Source organism: Rattus norvegicus, chromosome 11 (assembly GCF_021556685.1).
Source record: "Rattus norvegicus strain SHRSP/BbbUtx chromosome 11, alternate assembly SHRSP_T2T, whole genome shotgun sequence".
NCBI lineage: Eukaryota > Metazoa > Chordata > Mammalia > Rodentia > Muridae > Rattus > Rattus norvegicus.
This window is the reverse complement of record NC_141544.1, coordinates 81,858,896-81,876,620: the sequence shown is the minus strand read 5'-3', so window position 1 is coordinate 81,876,620 and position 17,725 is coordinate 81,858,896. Positions and strand designations below refer to the sequence as shown.

General features: G+C 48.7%; 1 long non-coding RNA gene across 1 annotated transcript; it reads left to right on the top strand.

The window, feature by feature from the left end:
• Positions 1–16,103: 16,103 nt before the first annotated feature.
• Positions 16,104–17,725, top strand: LOC134481086 (uncharacterized). The gene is made up of 2 exons (XR_015633516.1): positions 16,104–16,355; positions 17,470–17,725. It is a non-coding gene; the product is annotated as an uncharacterized LOC134481086 (long non-coding RNA).

Genomic DNA, 17,725 nt, shown 5'->3' with positions numbered 1-17,725 from the left:
GTGAGGACGCCTGGGACTGGCACCACCTCTCTGGCACCACAGGGGCAGAGGGCAGTGAGAGTTTCCAAGAAGTTAACAGCTCTTGGCGAGGTGCCAGACAAAACACGCAACTCCCTCGGTGTTGCACAGTGGTTGAGTTCCTGGAAAATTCGGTTTGTCTAAACGCTGTACAAACCTTCTTCTGTCCCATATACCACAGGACATTTCTCAGGCATCCCGGCCCTTGTAGCCTCTGGAACGTCTCAACTTGTCCCCTAGGGGGAGCTACTGTCCTCCCTTAGGACGCGTGTTCTTTCTGATGACCGTCTGCGCTCAGCTTTAGATGTCAGTGCTCTTCTCTTGCCTTGGTTAAGAAAATGAAAATCCAGCGAGGCGGTGGTGGCGCCTTTAATCCCAGCACTGGAGAGGCAGAGGCAGGCAAATCTCTGATTTTGAGTCCAGCCTGGTCTATAGAGCGAGTTCCAGGACAGCCAGGGAGGTCACACAGCTAGTAAGCATGGGTCTGGATCCAGGTTGACTTACATCCAAACCCCTATTTTCCGCTGCAGGTTACTTTGTACTTTTTTTTTTTTTAAAGATGTATTTTATGTATATAAGTAGCTGTCTGCAGACACACCAGAAGAGGGCATCAGATCCCATAACAGATGGTTATGAGCCACCATGTGGTTGCTGAGAATTGAACTCAGGACCTCCGGAAGGGCAGTCAGTGCTCTTAACCACTGAGCCATCTCTCCAGGTTACGTCTAACAGTAAAGAGTAACTCATTCACTCCTGTGTGCATAAGGGAGCTTGGCCAGCTTGAGGCTGAGAGCTGCTGAGCCTCGGGGAGCCTGAGGGGTGCTGCCACAAATGCCTAACAAAAGCAACTTAAGCGAGGATCTTCATTGGCTCATGATGGAGAGATTATGGTGCACAGAGCACGAGGTGCCTGGTCACACAGCATCTGCAGTCAAGAAACAGAAAGAGAGGCCAGGCAGGGGGCTGGGGATTTAGCTCAGTGGTAGAGCGGTTACCTAGGAAGCGCAAGGCCCTGGGTTCGGTCCCCAGCTCCGAAAAAAAAGAACCAAAAAAAAAAAAAAAAAAAAAAAAAAAAGCCAGGCAGCGCTGGTGCACGCCTTTGATCGCAGCACTCGGGAGGCAGAGGCAGGCGGATCTGAAAGAGATGGATACTAGACTTCAGCTCACCTTTTCCTTTGGATTCAATCCAGAATCCCAACCCACAGGGTGGTGCTACCCATATTTTGGGGGGGGGGTGTCTTCCCTGTTCCGGGTATCCTCTCTGAAGATGCCTTTACAGATATCACACTGGCAGCAATGGGATTTATCCTGCTTGCCCCAAATGCTTCAGTGTGGTTCCTGACCCTGAGGATCAACAGTCCACTGCCTGATCCTCACATCTCAGAGATGCTACTCTGTTTGGAGACAGTCAGATCTATTCTATTTTTTAAGGTTTATTTTTCAAAGATGTATTTATTTTAATATGTATGGGTATTTTGCATGCATGCTTGCATGTCTCTGTACCAAATGCATGCAGTACCTTTGGAGGCCAGAAGAAGGTGCTAGAGCTCTAGAGATTGGAGTTAGCTGTTGTGAGGTTTCTGGGACTAGAAACTGTCCTATGCAAGAGCGAGAGTGGCTCTTAACCACTAAGCCATCTCTCCAGCCCTACATTAAGTTTGATAGTGTGTGTGTGTATGCGCGTGTGTGTGTGCGTGCGTGTGTGTGTGTGTGTGTGTGTGTGTGTGTGTGTGTGTGTGTGTGAAGGTCAGATTTTGTGGGAGTCTGTTCTCTCCTGTCAGGGACTGAACTCCTGTCAGGGCTTGGTGACCACAGTGAGGGTCTTGGTGAGACCTTTTCCAAAAGTAGTCCATGCTGTTCTGACAGCAGCCAGGATTAGACCAGGGCTGGGGCTTTGAATTAGCCTGATCTTGAACCAGATGTTTGTCAGGTGACTACAAGAACCATCAAGACATGGGATGAGGTGGAGAAGGGAGGCTGAGGAAGCACATTCCCCGCTGCATGGTCTCCCAGACTGACTGTAAGCCAGAGAGCTGGAGTGCTATGCCTGAGGAACCTGCTTGTTGGTGCCCTGCTGAGGGTGTCCTGCTGGGGAGGCCTGGCTTGGGGGTGCCCTGCTTTCTGGCTGAGGTGCCCAGTGGGTTCTGTTTCCTGCTGCAGAATCACATGCTTCCTCCAGGCTTTAGGTTTGTCTGGCCTGGCCTGAGTGTGTGTGAAAGTGCATGGCCCTGTCCCGTGGGCCCAGAGCTTCAGGAAGCAGTCATAAAGTTGGAATTAAATGCCCCAGGGGAAGTGAGTGCTTGAGAGAAAACAAGGAGGAAGAGGAGAGAGGTTTGAGACACCATGAGAGTCTGAACCTGAGGGACTGAGGAAGAGAAGGCAGAGAGGTGTGTCTGCTGGCTCTGTCATTTAAGGATGACTGTGCTTGCTTCTCCTCCCTGTAACTGCCTGGGAGGCACTAGGTGGACCCACTTTACAAACATGCAGTGGGGTTCATGGTGTTGCAGAGGGCCTGATAATCTAAACTCCTTTCCCACAGCCATCTCACCAGAGTCACGGCCAGGAACATTAGGTCTTTGAGCTGTGACTGCTGGTATACCCACCTCTATCCCTCCTTCACACATACATCATAGACTCAGCAAGATAGTTTGCTCAGTGAAGTCTCTAAGACAAGTGCTTACCATGCAGAGAAGACCCAGGACATTGGCCTGGGCTTGGTGTGTGCCAGGCCCTGGTTCAGGTCCCCACTCCCTCCTCCAACATCTTCAGCTGATGTCCTTTTAACCATTGGCCATGCCAAGCTCTTGGGGGAAGTGTAAAGATTCAGACTAGTTCAGAAGGGCCCTCTCCTTATAAAGCAGCAGACAGCTGTGGAAGCTGCAGTCATTGCCCACTGGCTCATGGGGAGTCCTCACCCCTGCTCCGGGCTGGAAGCACTGGGGGGTCTGGAGGCACCACAGCACTGTAGATAAAGTGCCTGGAGTGGGCTCTCGCTTCTTGCCCCTGCTCCATCCTCCATCGGCTACCCCACCCTTGGGCATAGTACTTAGTCAGATGTTGAACTGATATAAGCTCAGGACCCTGGATCTCGGTCAGAAGGCTGATGGGAGATGGGGTGTGTACATGTTTCTGCTTTCCTCAGACACGCCTGCCTTTCTCCAAGATGAGTATCATCCTGGAACAAGCTCGGCGTGAGTCCTTCCAGAATGATCTAGAGGCTACAGGGCCCTGAACCTTCCTCTGCTCTCCAGACTCCTTCTGTATCCTCATGGTCACCCTATCATCCCTGACACTTGGTGCTCTTTGAGGCCAGTGATGCGTTCACAGAAACCTCCCCAGGATGAGGCAGGACCAGGCCAACTCTGAAAATAGAAACTAAGCCCAAAGCAGTCAGGACGAGTAAAAAGACAAGGCGAAGGGACATGTGTGGGGAGGAGCTCCCTTGAGACTAGAGGGTCACAGGGGCAGGAACCATACTTCCCTATACCTAGGGCCTTGCAAGTGTCTCCCATACAGTAAACTCTGAAAGGAAGCACTTGGTTGAACAATTTACTCTGAACAAATCCAGGTGGGTGGGCCACAGAGAAGACAGTGCGAATGGCCTGGGGCTGAGAGGAGTTTACTCTGCAGGGGACACAGGCACTGGGTAAAAGTGGCAGAGCCTTTTTGTGCCCCAGAACTTTTGTCCCTCCCTTTGAGAAGTCCCAGCAGGACTAAGGGAGGGGACTATACCGAGCCTCTCAGGGAGGAGCCTCCAGCTGATCCAGGGCAGCTGGGGGAAGATATCCAGGGAACCGAGGCCACTCAAGTCTCGGGGCACCATGTCTAGGTGTTTCCAGCTGTGGGTCTGCTCTTCTGGCACTGCTAAGGTCTCCCGCAGTCCCCTTGCCTGACAACTGCCTTTGTCACTTGGATATGGTTAGGCCAGGCTAGTGTCCTAAAAGGCACATGGATTTCAAAGCCACCCTGTGAGAAAAGTGTGAGCTGTCTCATAATTTTTTATGTCACTGCATTAAGATAATAATATCTTAAATAGACTGTGTTAAGTAAGAATTATTAAGATTGATTTTATCTATTTTTTTTTTTTACCGCTAATGTGGTGAATAGGACATTTAAAATTATATTTCCATTCTATTTCTGCTGCACAGCACTGCCCTGCACTGGAGTTCGTGCTTCCTTTTCCCACAGGATCTGTGGTGGGAAATGTTGTGGCCACTCTGCCTGTGTGGAGCAGTTGGTCCTCAGTGACCACACAGAAGCTGTCACATGAAGTTGCCCCACTGAGATCTCACCCTTGGCAAGCTTGCCGGGACTACAGGATCCTCAGGAATCCTGCCCTAAGAGCTTAGGGTCCTCTGCCTCAGGGCACAAGGGAGCTCCAAGGGTCACCTTCCATGTAGTCAGAGATCGGGATACTTTAGTCACATACAGTGGCCCAGATGCCGCAGAGGCAGGGGACTCACTGTGTATTGACAGAGAAAGCCTAGACTTTGATGTTGAGGAAAACCCTCATCTGGGAGGAGAAGGAAGCGGGAGAGGAAACAGGAAGTGAACAGACTAGTCAGAGAGTGATTTTGGAGCCAGAGTGGCTCAGCCTGGGGAGGTCAAGAGGTGAAGAGGACTTAGACCAGGAGGAGCACCTTCGACAGGGGGCCCTGATTACTGAAAAGGTGAGCCATTCCACATTAGCCTGTGTTGTTCATTTGGCCGCTGCTGAGTCCTGCCTTGGGTAAGAAGCAATAGTTCCAATCCCAGGAGCCTTACTGTGCAGATGAACATATCATAAACAAGCAAATAAACCAGTGAGATTTTTTTTTTTGGTTCTTTTTTTCTGAGCTGGGGACCGAACCCAGGGCCTTGCGCTTCCTAGGCAAGCGCTCTACCACTGAGCTAAATCCCCAACCCCAACCAGTGAGATTTTTAAGGTGACTGTGAATGCCAAGAATGAAGTGTGACAGTGTCTGGGCTGGGCAGTGCCATCCATCCCCTTTCTGGGAGTGGCATTAACATCAGAGTGGAGATTTGAACATGAAGAAGCCACCACTGAGAGGAGTGACTTGGGATAGCAGCTATGCTATGTGGGGTCCAGTCTGGCTAGGTGGATAGGAAGTGATAGGGGAGGCCTTGCAGAGTGAGATGATATCTGAGGTGAGATCTTGGTCAGGGCCGGAGCCTGGTGACTCCATGGGCTGGATGAGGGACCATGTAAGGTGAGGCTGAGAATGAAGAGGGCACATGTCCCTACACAGAGCTAGGAGCCTCGATGACAAATGTATACATTATCCTGAAGGCCATGGATCACTGAAGGGATTTAAACAAGATAGAAACTCCATTAGCTATGAAAATGAAGGCCACTCCTATCACTATGTACCGAGTAGACAGAAGAGCCAGGGCCATATTTCAGGGGACTGGCAAAGTCATCCAGATGAGAAAGAAGGGCATCCTGAAGTAGGTTGGGGTTCAAGATAATGGCCGACAGAAGGAAGGACAGAAAGGACAGAACATGGGGTAGAGGTCAGACTTCTGCATTGTCTGAGGGTTCTGATGGCTAGTGGGAGGAAAAAAAAACATCAAGGAAGACATCCGAAGGGCGGGTTTAGATCACCAGGTAAGGTGCTTGATGCTCTGTGGATGCAGAAGGAAGAAGCGAGGACAGGTTTGAACCAGCTGTGAGAAACCCACATAAAGAGGTCTTTGCCATAAAAAGGGTTGGCATATCTGGTGGTTTGAATGTGCTTGGCCCAGGGAGAGGCACTACTAGGAGGTGTGGCCTTGTTGGAAGAGGTGTGGCCTGTTGGAGGAAGTGTGTCACAGTGGGGGTCGACTTGGAGACCCTCCTCCTAGCTGCCAGGAAGCTAGTCTTCTCCTGACTGCCTTCTCGTCAAGTCGTAGAGCTCTCAACCCCTACTGCACCATGCTTGCACAGATGCTGCTACGTTCCCACCATGATGATAACGGACTGAACCTCTGAACCTGTAAGCCAGCCCCAATTAAATGCTGTCCTTCTTAAGAGTTGCCTTGGTCACAGCAGTATCTGTTCACAGCAGTGCAAACCCTAACAAAGACTTAAGTTGGCTACAGCATGGACGACCTTGGCCATATTCGGTCAAGGGGTCGCAGCATGGATAAACTTTGGGTATATTCAACCAAGGGGGTGAAATCAGATCTGAAAGACCAAATTCTGCATGATTCCATTTAGATGTCCAGAGTAGACAAGAGACATTTGCAAACTAGTAGCTGCCAAGGGGTAGGGCGACCAACAGATGGGTACAGGATGCTGGGGTGGTGGTGTGGATAAAAAAAATTGTAGAATTAGTAGTAATGGCATTGGATATCTCAGTCCTACTCAAACCTTGCTATTGTAAGCTTAAAATGCTTAATTTTATGTTTGAATGAAGAAATCAATGTAAAAAGTATGACTTGACTCAGTGGTAGAGCACTTGCCTAGCAAGTGCAAGGCCCTGGGTTCGGTCCCCAGCTCCGAAAAAAAGAAAAAAGAAAAAAAAAGTATGACATGAATCATGCCTCCTCCCTCTCTTCGGCCTGGGGTAGATGGGTGTGGAGATGCTTCTGAAAGCTTCTCCTGATGGTTATGATTTGTTGTGGGGTATCCATGAGAGAAGACTGCTTGGACATGGGTTAAGCGAGTAGAAGTTTTTTTTTTTTCTTTTTTTCAGAGCTGGGGACCGAACCCAGGGCCTTGCGCTTGCTAGGCAAGTGCTCTACCACTGAGCTAAATCCCCAGCCCCAGGTAGAAGTTTTAATAGCCAGCTGGCGACTACCATGGGTGTTTGGGCTCCCAGTGTAGCATGAACCTTTCTCAGGGCAAGCTTTTAAGCACAAAACCCACCTCCTGGGTTGACATACTTCGGTAAACAAGAACAGCTAGCCAGAAGTGGAACTACAGAAGCCACGAAGCAAGGTTAGTAAATCTAGAGACTTTTCAGAGCTATGGAATTTGATGGCTTGGGCCTTTGTTTCTGTTTTGGCAGATGTGTTTTATGGAGTTAGTTGTGCTAAGGTCTGGGGACCTGTTAAAGCGTGTGGCCTGTTACATTCTCCTGCAGTCCTAGTGAGTGAGTCTAATTGTGGACTCATCACATTCTAAAGCGGTGTGGTTGGTCCTAAGGACCATTAGTTTTACTTAATTGATACACAATTGGCCATATAGCTTAAGATGCAGTAATTCAATCAGAACGTGAATTAGAGACTCAGGCAGTGTTGATAGCAGGGGAGTTAGCCAGGGGACCAAGAGGACAGAGGCTGGGACTAATTATCTGATTAATGTCTTTGTCTCCTTTTCTCTTTTTGAGTTTTTTTTTAAACCAAGATAAGATTATTTTCTAGTTACTCCTGATCAATTAGTGTAGAAATGACAGTTTTTTTTTCCCCAAAGCCAGACATAGTTTCCTTTATCTCACGAGAAGTAAATCTAAGCCTCTCCAATTCTGTAGAACCAATTCTGCAGAGGAATTGAATTGTTGTCTTAATACCCCTAGATTCTAATCTACCTAGGAGCATTTAGTCAAACCATTAGTACATCTCAGGGGCTGGGTGGTATTGGTGTCGACCAGGTGAACCAACCCATTGGGCAGAAGAATGGACATTAGAATAAGGGGAAGTGGCTAGGTTAAAGGGTTTGAATGTTAGGCAAGGTTTGAGCTGTTCATTTTATTATATTTTATTTTAATTTTACTTTTTTACCGTAGTGTCTCAGGCTACACAGGGTCAGGGTAGTCCTAACTGTGGAGTTATTTAACTGGCGTCAGCTGGCAGGGGAAGACAGCGATTCTTCAGGGAAGTCAAATAGTCTCCAGGGAGGTTTTTCTGTTGTTGCTGTTTGAGTTTTTTCTCTATAGAACTGTGGACGAGCGCAGGACAGGAAAGTGAAAGCAAATAGACCTTATCCCACTCACTGCAAGAATGTTTCTGCTGAAGCAGCTACATTGAAAAGCCTTTTTATCCTCCCAAGAGCCTAGAAGCCTGTGGGAAACTATAGCTCTGAGTTCCCTGCTATGCTCTATCCTTGCCCTACCCTAGGGGTCATGGCTACAGCTTTGGCAACGTAGGACCAGTGACAGAGTCTGCTTGGATATGGAGCTGGTGTCTGGTATCTTATGTGTTACCTTATTACCTAGCCGAACAAAATATATGCTCCATGTCTAGGATGCTGAAGGAGATAAGGGAGCCTCATAGTGAATATGGCTGTTAAGAAGTATCTTTGCAGGGCTTAAGAGATGGCTCAGTGGTTAAGAACACTGACTGCTCTTCCAGAGGTCCTGAGTTCAATTCCCAGCAAGCACTTGGTGGCTCACAACCATCTGTAATGGGATCTGACATGTGTCTGAAGGCAGCGACAGTGTACTCACATACATACAATAAATAAATATTAATAAATCTTTGCTGTGAGATGGTGTCTGCTAGTAATATCAGAAACTATACCCATAAAGTCTCACCAACATGACTCCCCGACATGAGCTAGGTTGGAGGGGGCAGGAGAGGAACACCGCCCACCTGGGAAGAGCATGCCAATTGGTTGTCCAATGCCAAATGGTCATGCCTGACATACAAGTAACATATAGACTCACAGGTTATATTTGTAAACACACACACACACACAGGCAGGCGGGCAAATAAAAAATATTAAAAATTTACCTTTTTTTTAAAGACTGTTTTTAGCTGGTTGTAGTGGCACATACTTTAATCTCAACACTCCAAAGGCAGAGGCAGGAGGATTTGTTGCAAGCTCAAGGCCAGCTTGGAATATATAACAAAACCTTGTCTCAAACAAACCAACTAACAAAACAAAAAAATCTAAACCCAACCAATCAGTCAATCAAAAACCAAACACAGGATGGGAGGGATAGCTCAGTGGTTAATCATCCTGGCTTCTCTTGCAGGGGACCCAGGTTTAGTTCCCAGCACCGACAATGCCGCTTACAATTTACGTTAGCTTCAGGTGACTTGGCATCCTTCTGGCTTCCTTGGGCACTTACATACATGCAGGGGAACAACTCACACATAAAGTTAAAAACTCCAGAAAACATTAAAACTCTTTTTCGAAGATTGCAGTCCACAGCTTCCATTAAAACTTCAGAGAAGGGTTGGGGATTTAGCTCAGCGGTAGAGCGCTTGCCTAGCGAGCACGAGGCCCTGGGTTTGGTCCCCAGCTCCGAAAAAAAGAAAAAAAAAACTTCAGAGAAAACAATATAATTTTATTTCTTTGATAGTTATGGACAGAGTCACCTGTCCCCCATTTCACATCTCCATTTAGAATTCCCCTGTTGGGGTGTAGTTCAGTAGCAGAGTGTTTAGTACACGTGAGTCCCGGGCTTAGTACCCAGTACCACAGAAGAAAGGAAAACAATTCATCCCTTTATCACACAGGATGAAAGGTTTATGCGACCATTAAATTAATCACCCTGCCTTAGAAAGCACCAGCGCAAACATTTGATCTTTTTCTCGGGACTCTGATCTTTTTTCGGTTGAGTGGGTAAGAAATCCAGTGGGTCATTTCCTCCTGCGAACCTTACCCTCAATCATCTTAAAAGAACAAATATTGATGTTCTGTGTTATAATTTATCAGGCAGTATATTGATCACCGCCTGGCAGGCCAGGCACTGTGCAGGGCCAGTGTCCTCTGTGTCCTGTGTGCAGGTCCCCAGCCAGGGTGGGCTTGGGCTTTCCTCATTTTTGCTTTTGTCTTGAGACAGGGGCTCACTATACAGCCCCTGCCGGCCTGGAACTTTCTCTAGAGACCTGGCTGTGAGATCCTCCACTGCGGGCTGCTGAGATTAAAGGCATTCACCCCGACACCCCACTTCTTTCCTGTTTTGTTTGTTTGTTGTTTGTTTGAGAAAGGCTCTATTATAGTCCAAGCTGGCCTCCAACAGCAGGTGTAGCTGAAGGGGACCTTGATTCTCCAGCCCCTTCCCCTCCCCCCACCCACCCACATTTGCCATCGTGCCCAGCCAAGTTTTGTTTTTAATCCAGCAAAGATTAATATTTTATAAAACATACATCATCTTCAGAAGACAAATTTCTCATAGTAGCAAAAAAGGTATTGTGGCTGCAAGAAGGAGGCAGAGAACAGGAGTTAAGCAGGTGTGGATTTTGATTTTTTTTTCTTTGTTTTGTTTGTTTGTTTAGGAAGGTGAACTTATTCTCTCATTCAAATATTACTGAGCTTGGCCCTGCTTCCCTTCTGAGATCAAACAAGGTTTGATCAGGCTATTGTAGCTCATAACTACCCACAACTCCAACTCCAGGGGGATCTGACGCCCTCTGCTGGTTTCTGTGGACCTCACATGCATATCACTCTCTCTCTCTCTCTCTCTCTCTCTCTCTCTCTCTCTCTCTCTCTCTCTCTCTCTCAAACATACACTCACATTCACACACACAGAAACACACACATACACACTCTCTCTCAAACAACACTCACATTCACACACACAGAAACACACACACTCATACTCTCAAACACACACACAGATTCTCACACTCACACACTCACACACACTCACACACACAGAGACACACACTCACACACACTTACACACACTCTCAAACACACACACTCACATTCACACACACAGAAACTCACACATACACACTCACACTCTCAAACACACACACACACTCTCAAACACACACACTCACATATACACACACACAGACTCACACATTCATACACACACACACTCTCAAACACACACACTCACATTCACACACATAGAAACTCACACATACACACTCACACTCTCAAACACACACACTCATACACTCACACACACTCATACACTCACACACACAGACTCACTCACACACACACACTCACTCTCAAACACATACACTCATACACTCACACTCACACACACAGAGACTCACACATACACACTCACACACTCACGCACTCACACACACTCACACTCTCAAACACACACACTCACACCCACGTACATCTTTAATTTTAAAGACATGTGCTAATACATGCTTAATACAGTAAATAAAACAACAGAATATAAATGGCACCTAGCTCACCGATAGAAAGGGGTTAATAACATACACAAGAACAGTAAAAACCAGAAGCAGAAATATATTAAAGTTATTTGTAGAAAAGTGGGTCGTCAACACAGACTGGCGTGGCCTAGGCATCTCTGGGCGAGTGCCTCGTTGAGTGCCTCGGTCTCAAGCACAGCTATGAGGCCTCTGAGCCTTCCAAGGGGCTCCCTCCTCTGCTCTGCACCGGCAGGCCGGCTGCCTCAGGACCTCCACCTGAGTGAACCTCTCAAGCCACCAGGCAGCTTTGGAACCTCCCTGGGGCCTCTCCCAAGTCTTGGATCAAGTAAAAATAAAGCTTTTGAAACAGCAAGAAAAAAAAAGGAAAGTGGGTTGTATGTGATCTTCCTTTTATTCGCAGATTTTCTGTATTTGTATGTTTCATTTATTTTATTTTATTTTTTAATACTTTTCCTTTTTTTAAATTTATTTATTTAATGTATATGAGTACACTGTCGCTGTCTTCAGACACACCAGAGGAGGCCATCGGATCCCATTACAGATGGTCATGAGCCACCATGTGGTTGCTGGGAATTGAACTCAGGACCTCTGGAAGAGCAGTCAGTGTTCTTAACCACTGAGCCATCTCTCCAGCCCTCATTTATTTTTTAAAGAGAGGAGGGAGAGATATTGACTGACTGACTGACTGACTGACTGAATGAATGACTGACTGATTTTGCAGGTAATTTAGACCTGTCTTGGTGGTAAGTAAGAGTGCTGTGCAGTTTCCCTCCCCACCGTCCTCCTAGATGTGAGGTGAGCGTCTCTGGGGAGGAGAGGAAGTGCTATTTTGAATGTGTTCCCTGCAAAGTTCGCATATTGAGAACAACCTGTCCTACCTCATGTTGCACAGAAAGACAGACCTTACCAGATTCCAAGCAGATGTTGGACACTGGGGTCTTGAGTTTCCCAGTCTCTAGAGCCAAGTAACTTTCTGTTCTTTATAAATTACTTGGCCTCAGGTATTTTTCTATAGTAACAGAAACCAGACTAAGACGGGAAGCGAGAGTTGTGGGCTAGGCTTCCCTTGCCGTCCATCCTTCTTCCTGCCACTGGATTCTTCTTCCACCTGTTCCAGACCTGATCATGCTGACAGACTACCCAACTTCTCTCCCCAGTGCCCTCCAGATGGGAATCCAGCACAGTGGAGGGGCAACGCTGGGTCCAGAGAGCTTCCAGAGTGGGTAACTGGGGGTGACCAACAACTTGCCTCCTTGGGCTACATGGATGCCCCTGCCTCACCTCTCAAGGGTGGGGAGGCAGGAGACCGGCATATTTGCTAAGCAGTACCCTTTGCCAGAGAGCATGCCCCATTCTTTTCTTTTCTTTTCTTTTTTTTTTTTTTGGTTCTTTTTTTCGGAGCTGGGGGCTGGGGACCGAACCCAGGGCCTTGCGCTTCCTAGGTAAGCGCTCTACCACTGAGCTAAATCCCCAGCCCCTGCCCCATTCTTTTCTTGACTAAGCTGGTTTTGAAGAGCATCTGAAGAGTCCCATTTGCTAAAGAAACCTTTCTGCCCTCTGGGTTACTCAGGCTGGGGATGCTGGGAAGACCTGGTGGGTGCCTCCCAGGTTTATGCAGAGCTGATCCCTAGAAACCATGTGGCTGGAACAGCTAAGCATGGGCCTGTGATTTGCAGGACTCCTGACTTCAATCTTCTCCACAATACAAATGTCTTCTGTCTTACGTTGTTGGTTTCTTTTGAGGCAGGATCTTATGAGCTCACTTCAAACTCATGATCCCCCTGTCGTATCAGCCTTTAGAGAGTGGAGATTACAGGTATAAGTCACCACGTTTAGTCCTCAGCTGTGTTATCTTACATTTTTAATTATTTTATGTGTATGAGTGTTTTGCTTGTATGCATGTCTGTGTGCAGTGCCTGTGTGGCATCCCCTGGGGCTGGAATTACAGATGGTCGTGAACCGCTATGTGGTTTCTGGGACTTGAACATGGGTCCTCTGGAAGAGTGGCCAGTGCTCTTAGCCTCTGAGCTGTTTCTCTAGTCCTCATGTGCTGCCTTTTGATAAGCAATATCTTTGCTTGATTTATGTGCCACGTGGCTGGGTAAGACACTTTGGTATAGTAGCCATCATGAAAGTGTCCGTTTAACAGTTCCCATAGCAGGAGCACGGCACCCCAGGTTTTGTTTGTTTGAGACGGTTTTTCTGTGTAGCGCTGGCTGCCCTGGAGCTCACTCTGTAGACCAGGCTGACCTGGGACTCACAGAGATCCCCCTGCCTCTGACTCCCAAACTCTGGGATTAAAGGCGTGCACCACCACTGCTGGGCGCAGGATTAGGTAATTTTATGTTTGCTTCTTATCGTGTCAGTTCAATGGAAAGAAGTTGCCACCATGACAGGACCAAGTTTGCCAAAGATTGGTTGGAGGGAATAATTACCACCTCTTTCCCAATACAGTGCCTCCTGTGGCCACTCTAAGCCAGGCCTGGGCACAGCGAGTATACTATGTAGGCACCTGTCTACAAGTCACGTGACACCTCCAGCAGCATCTGCGGACAAGTGTTCAGATACTGTACTGATGGAGATGTCCTTAGAACTGAGCTAGAGTTAGGGTCTGGCTGTCCCACAGTCCCCGTTTTTCCCCTTCCCTCACAGATGGGTCACGGGATGAAGATCGTCCCACAGTCTCTGTCTCCCAGCCTGTGGGAGGCTCAGAAGAGCCCTATAGGGAACAAGGTCTCTGTGGCTGTCAGAATGGAAGAATGGCACTTCAGGGATTAGGGTATATCAAGCCTCTGCCTTGATATTCTCTCTCCTCTGTCCTCTGTCCTCTGTCCTCTGTCCTCTCTCCCCTGTCCCCTGTCCCCTCTCTCCTCTCTCCTCTCTCCCCTCTCCCCTGTCCCCTCTCTCCTCTCTCCTCTCTCCTGTTTCCCCTCTCCCCTCTCCCCTGTCCCCTCTCTCCTCTCTCCTCTCTCCCGTTTCCCCTCTCCCCTCCCCCTTCCCCCTCCCCCTTCCCCCTGTTCCCTGTCCCCTCTTCTCTCTCTCTCTCTCTCTCTCTCTCTCTCTCTCTCTCTCTCTCTCCCTCCCTCCCTCCCTCCCTCCCTCCCTCCCTCTCCCTTCTCCACAGCTGCTATGTTGTCAGGATCATGTGATGTGAGGATCGTGCCTTCAGCTAAGACCCCAGTAAACCTGGGAGCCCATAGCTGGCTGTAGTTCTTGCCAACACCTACTCCAAGCTCATGAAATGTCCCAAGCCACAGCCACCTGCTCATCTCCAAGTCCCTGCCTGACTCTAGGAGTTACTGTCGTGCTAATCTATCATTCTTCTCCTCCTTTTAGCATTATTCCTTCCAACCAATCTTTGGCAAACTTGGTCCTGTCATGGTGGCAACTTCTTTCCATTGGACTGACACGATTAGAAGCAAACATAAAAATACCTACCCTGCGCCCGGCAGTGGTGGTGCAGGCCTTTAATCCCAGAGTTTGGGAGTCAGAAGCAGGGGGATCTCTGTGAGTTTGAGGCCAGCCTGGTCTACAGAGTGAGTTTCAGGACAGCCAGGGCTACACAGGGAAACCTTGTCTCAAACAAACAAAACCAAACAAACAAAAGCAGATTCTGGGCCAGAGATGGCTCGGTGGGTAAAACACTTTCCACGAAAGCCTGAAGATTTGAGTTCAGTCCCTCAAGTACATGGTGGGAGAGACAACCATCCTGTGCGTTACTCTTTGATCCCCACCCATTCACTGTGACCTGTAAGTACACTCACACTCACACACACGTATGCACACGCATAATAATAATAATAATAATAATAATAATAATAATAATAATAATCCCTGCTAATATTACAGAACAGCCAGCTAAAGAGACACTGCAGTCACTGGCCTTTCAGTTAATCCTATACTGCGTTTCATATATGGGAAGCCAAACACAGAGACAGTGAAACCTGAGTGTAGGGTGTGTTGCGCTCATCATAGAAGGTTCTAGATGTGACTGTGAGGAGCCTTCTTCAGTCCCCTGGACCACAGTTTTACCACTTCAATAATGAGGCCGCAGAATAATACCTTTTTTTTTTTTTTTTTTTTGGAGACGGAGTTTCTCTGTGTAGCTCTGGTTGGTCTAGAACTAGCTCTGTGGACCAGGCTGTCCTCAGACTCTCAGAGTTCCACCTGCTTCTGCCTCCCAAACACTGGGATTAAAGGTGTGCCACTGGTGACCTAAAGATGTCCCCTTATGCCAGCTACAAAGGTAACAATGGTGCCTCTAAGGAAAAACAACCTATGAGGAGAAGATGTTAGGCAGACCCATGTGTGTGTGGGTACAGACCCAAACGAGAAGTAAAGTCAGTTGCAGCCATTTCCTGGAGGTCTAGAGAAAAGACTGATTAGGTCCCATCTCCTCACCACAACAGACGCTGCCGCTCTGGTGGTCGGGCCAGCATCCTGCCTCAGAACTTCTTAGGTTCCACACTACACAGGTCCTGCTCTCCCCGAAGGCCCTGTGTCAAGCTAAATATGAGACCTGTCCTTTGTCTTCTGGGCCTCAGTCTCTGCACGCCATCCACAGGGCACTCAGCCGTGGTGGGACATTGACGACAGGCTCCCAGCGACGGCCACGCTGCGCAGCAAGCAGCTGCCTGTCACAGAGTAGCATTGTCACCCACTCCTGGCTCCTTCTACCCATTTGTCCTTACAATGGTTCCCCTTCCTGTGGCTGAGAAGGCTTACTGAAAACAATAAAGGAGGGTTGTGTTGGTCTGAACCCCTCCCTACTGAGCAATCCCAGCATACACAGTTGGTCTGTTTTTACAAGTCAGATCAGCCTCATCATTCCTTGAGAGCCCCTCCCCCTCACTTCCGGATTGCCTTGATGGTCTGGATTCCATTTGCTGCATAGCAGGACAAGGTTGGCTCTCTGCACACCTCGCCCCAAAACTTGGCTGTGGCGCCACACCTGTACATCTAAACCCTTTGAAGACACCTTCATTTCATGAGCTCAGGGCTCCTGTAGTTTGGGGTTATCTCTGGAACTCCTTCGGCCTATTTCAAGAGTGTCCTCCCTGTTCCAGCGCAGGCGCAGAAGCGCCTGAAGCACAGGAAACCTTGTGGCAGACAGCATGTGGGAGCGGCAAGACCTGGCCCAGCGTAGATGATGCTAACACCAAGTGTGAAGAGTTTGCCTTTGTGGTGGCCATGGAAGGACAGGAACCAAGAGGATGGGCCAGTGGGAAGAAGCTGTGGGCACGGGCACCCCCGTCTGCACTCCTCAGAGTGGGGCCGGTGCTGGCCGACCAGCCTTCCCCGTGCATAGAGCTAAGGAGGTCAGTGCTTCTGCACGATTTCTCTAGCCTTTCCTTTACTTGAGCGCGTGCTGTAGATTCCCAGGTCTAGCCAAGCAGCAGCTCCCTGCAGCTTACCTAACTGGAATTCTTTAGGGAAAGTAGCTCACGTAAAAGTGCTCTGCTCTGGGAAATGTACCTCACTCTGCCCTCTAGGCTTGTTAAACTATCTTATCTTCAGATATCCAGAAGTAGTTTTTTTTTTTTTTTTTCTTTTTTTTTTTCGGAGCTGGGGACGAACCCAGGGCCTTGCGCTCGCTAGGCAAGCGCTCTACCGCTGAGCTAAATCCCCAACCCCCAGAAGTTGTTTAAGGGGGAGTCCTTACCCCTCTCAGGGGTACTAATCCTCACAGGAGGGGCAGCCCCAAAAAGATTCAGAGAGCCCCACAGGGAGAAGAAGCAACAAGCGTTTGGCTATTTAGGAGTTCTATGTTGTACTGGGAGTTAACAAGCTTGCCTAGAGTGGATCTCAGAAGCAGAAATGATTGCCCCAGAGAGACCCGACTTTGCTCCTGGGCGGGGAGCAGACCCCATCTGGAATCTTCCCCTTACCTCCCGCAGGGACTTTTGGACTCTATAGAGTTTATGCAGCATGAGATCTTCGTTAATGTTCCCTTGAACATTGCTCTGGGTTAAAGGAGTCATCATGGGGCAGCCATGTTAGCAATGGCAGAAAGCCAGAGGCACAGTGGGAAGGAGATCAGAGAAAGGCATGGCTCAGAAGCGGGAGAGCTGATCACAGAGACCAGCAATTACACAAGCAGGTGGAGCAGGCACCCGACAGGAGGGTGGCAGGACCTGGTGGGTAAGCAGCTGGTGGTGGGGTGAAGCCAGCTGCTAGGCTGGAGGAGAGGCAGGTGCTTGCCTGAGAGGGCTGCATAGCAGCCTCAACTCTGCTTAGGATGACCTTGGATGTGTGGGTGGGGAATGTGGGCACCTGTGTGCCCCATTTTCCCATACGGATGTCCCTTCAACCATTGTCCTAGTCCTGTTACTTTGGCCCTTCGTGGTTGTGTGAAGTCACAGGGACCTGTGAGCCCCTTCCACAGGGTATCCCTCCTCACTTCTGACAGCTCATCCCTTGTCCTCCGTGTAGCCAGGAGACCAGAACACACGGGCTCTGGCCTCCACCCAGCAGACAGGAGTCAGAGCAAGTTCATCACTGCTGGCCCAGCTTCCCACAGAAACCATCATGGCTCATTTCCCACGCACCGCACGTCTCAGAGCAGCCTAGGTGGAAACTTAACTTGAGACATCTCCTTGCTTCCTTGTTCCTCTTGGCACCTGGGTTGTCTCAGTCCCAGCCCCAAATTCCTACTGGGCTGGCACCCTCCAGGATTAGATTCACCCAG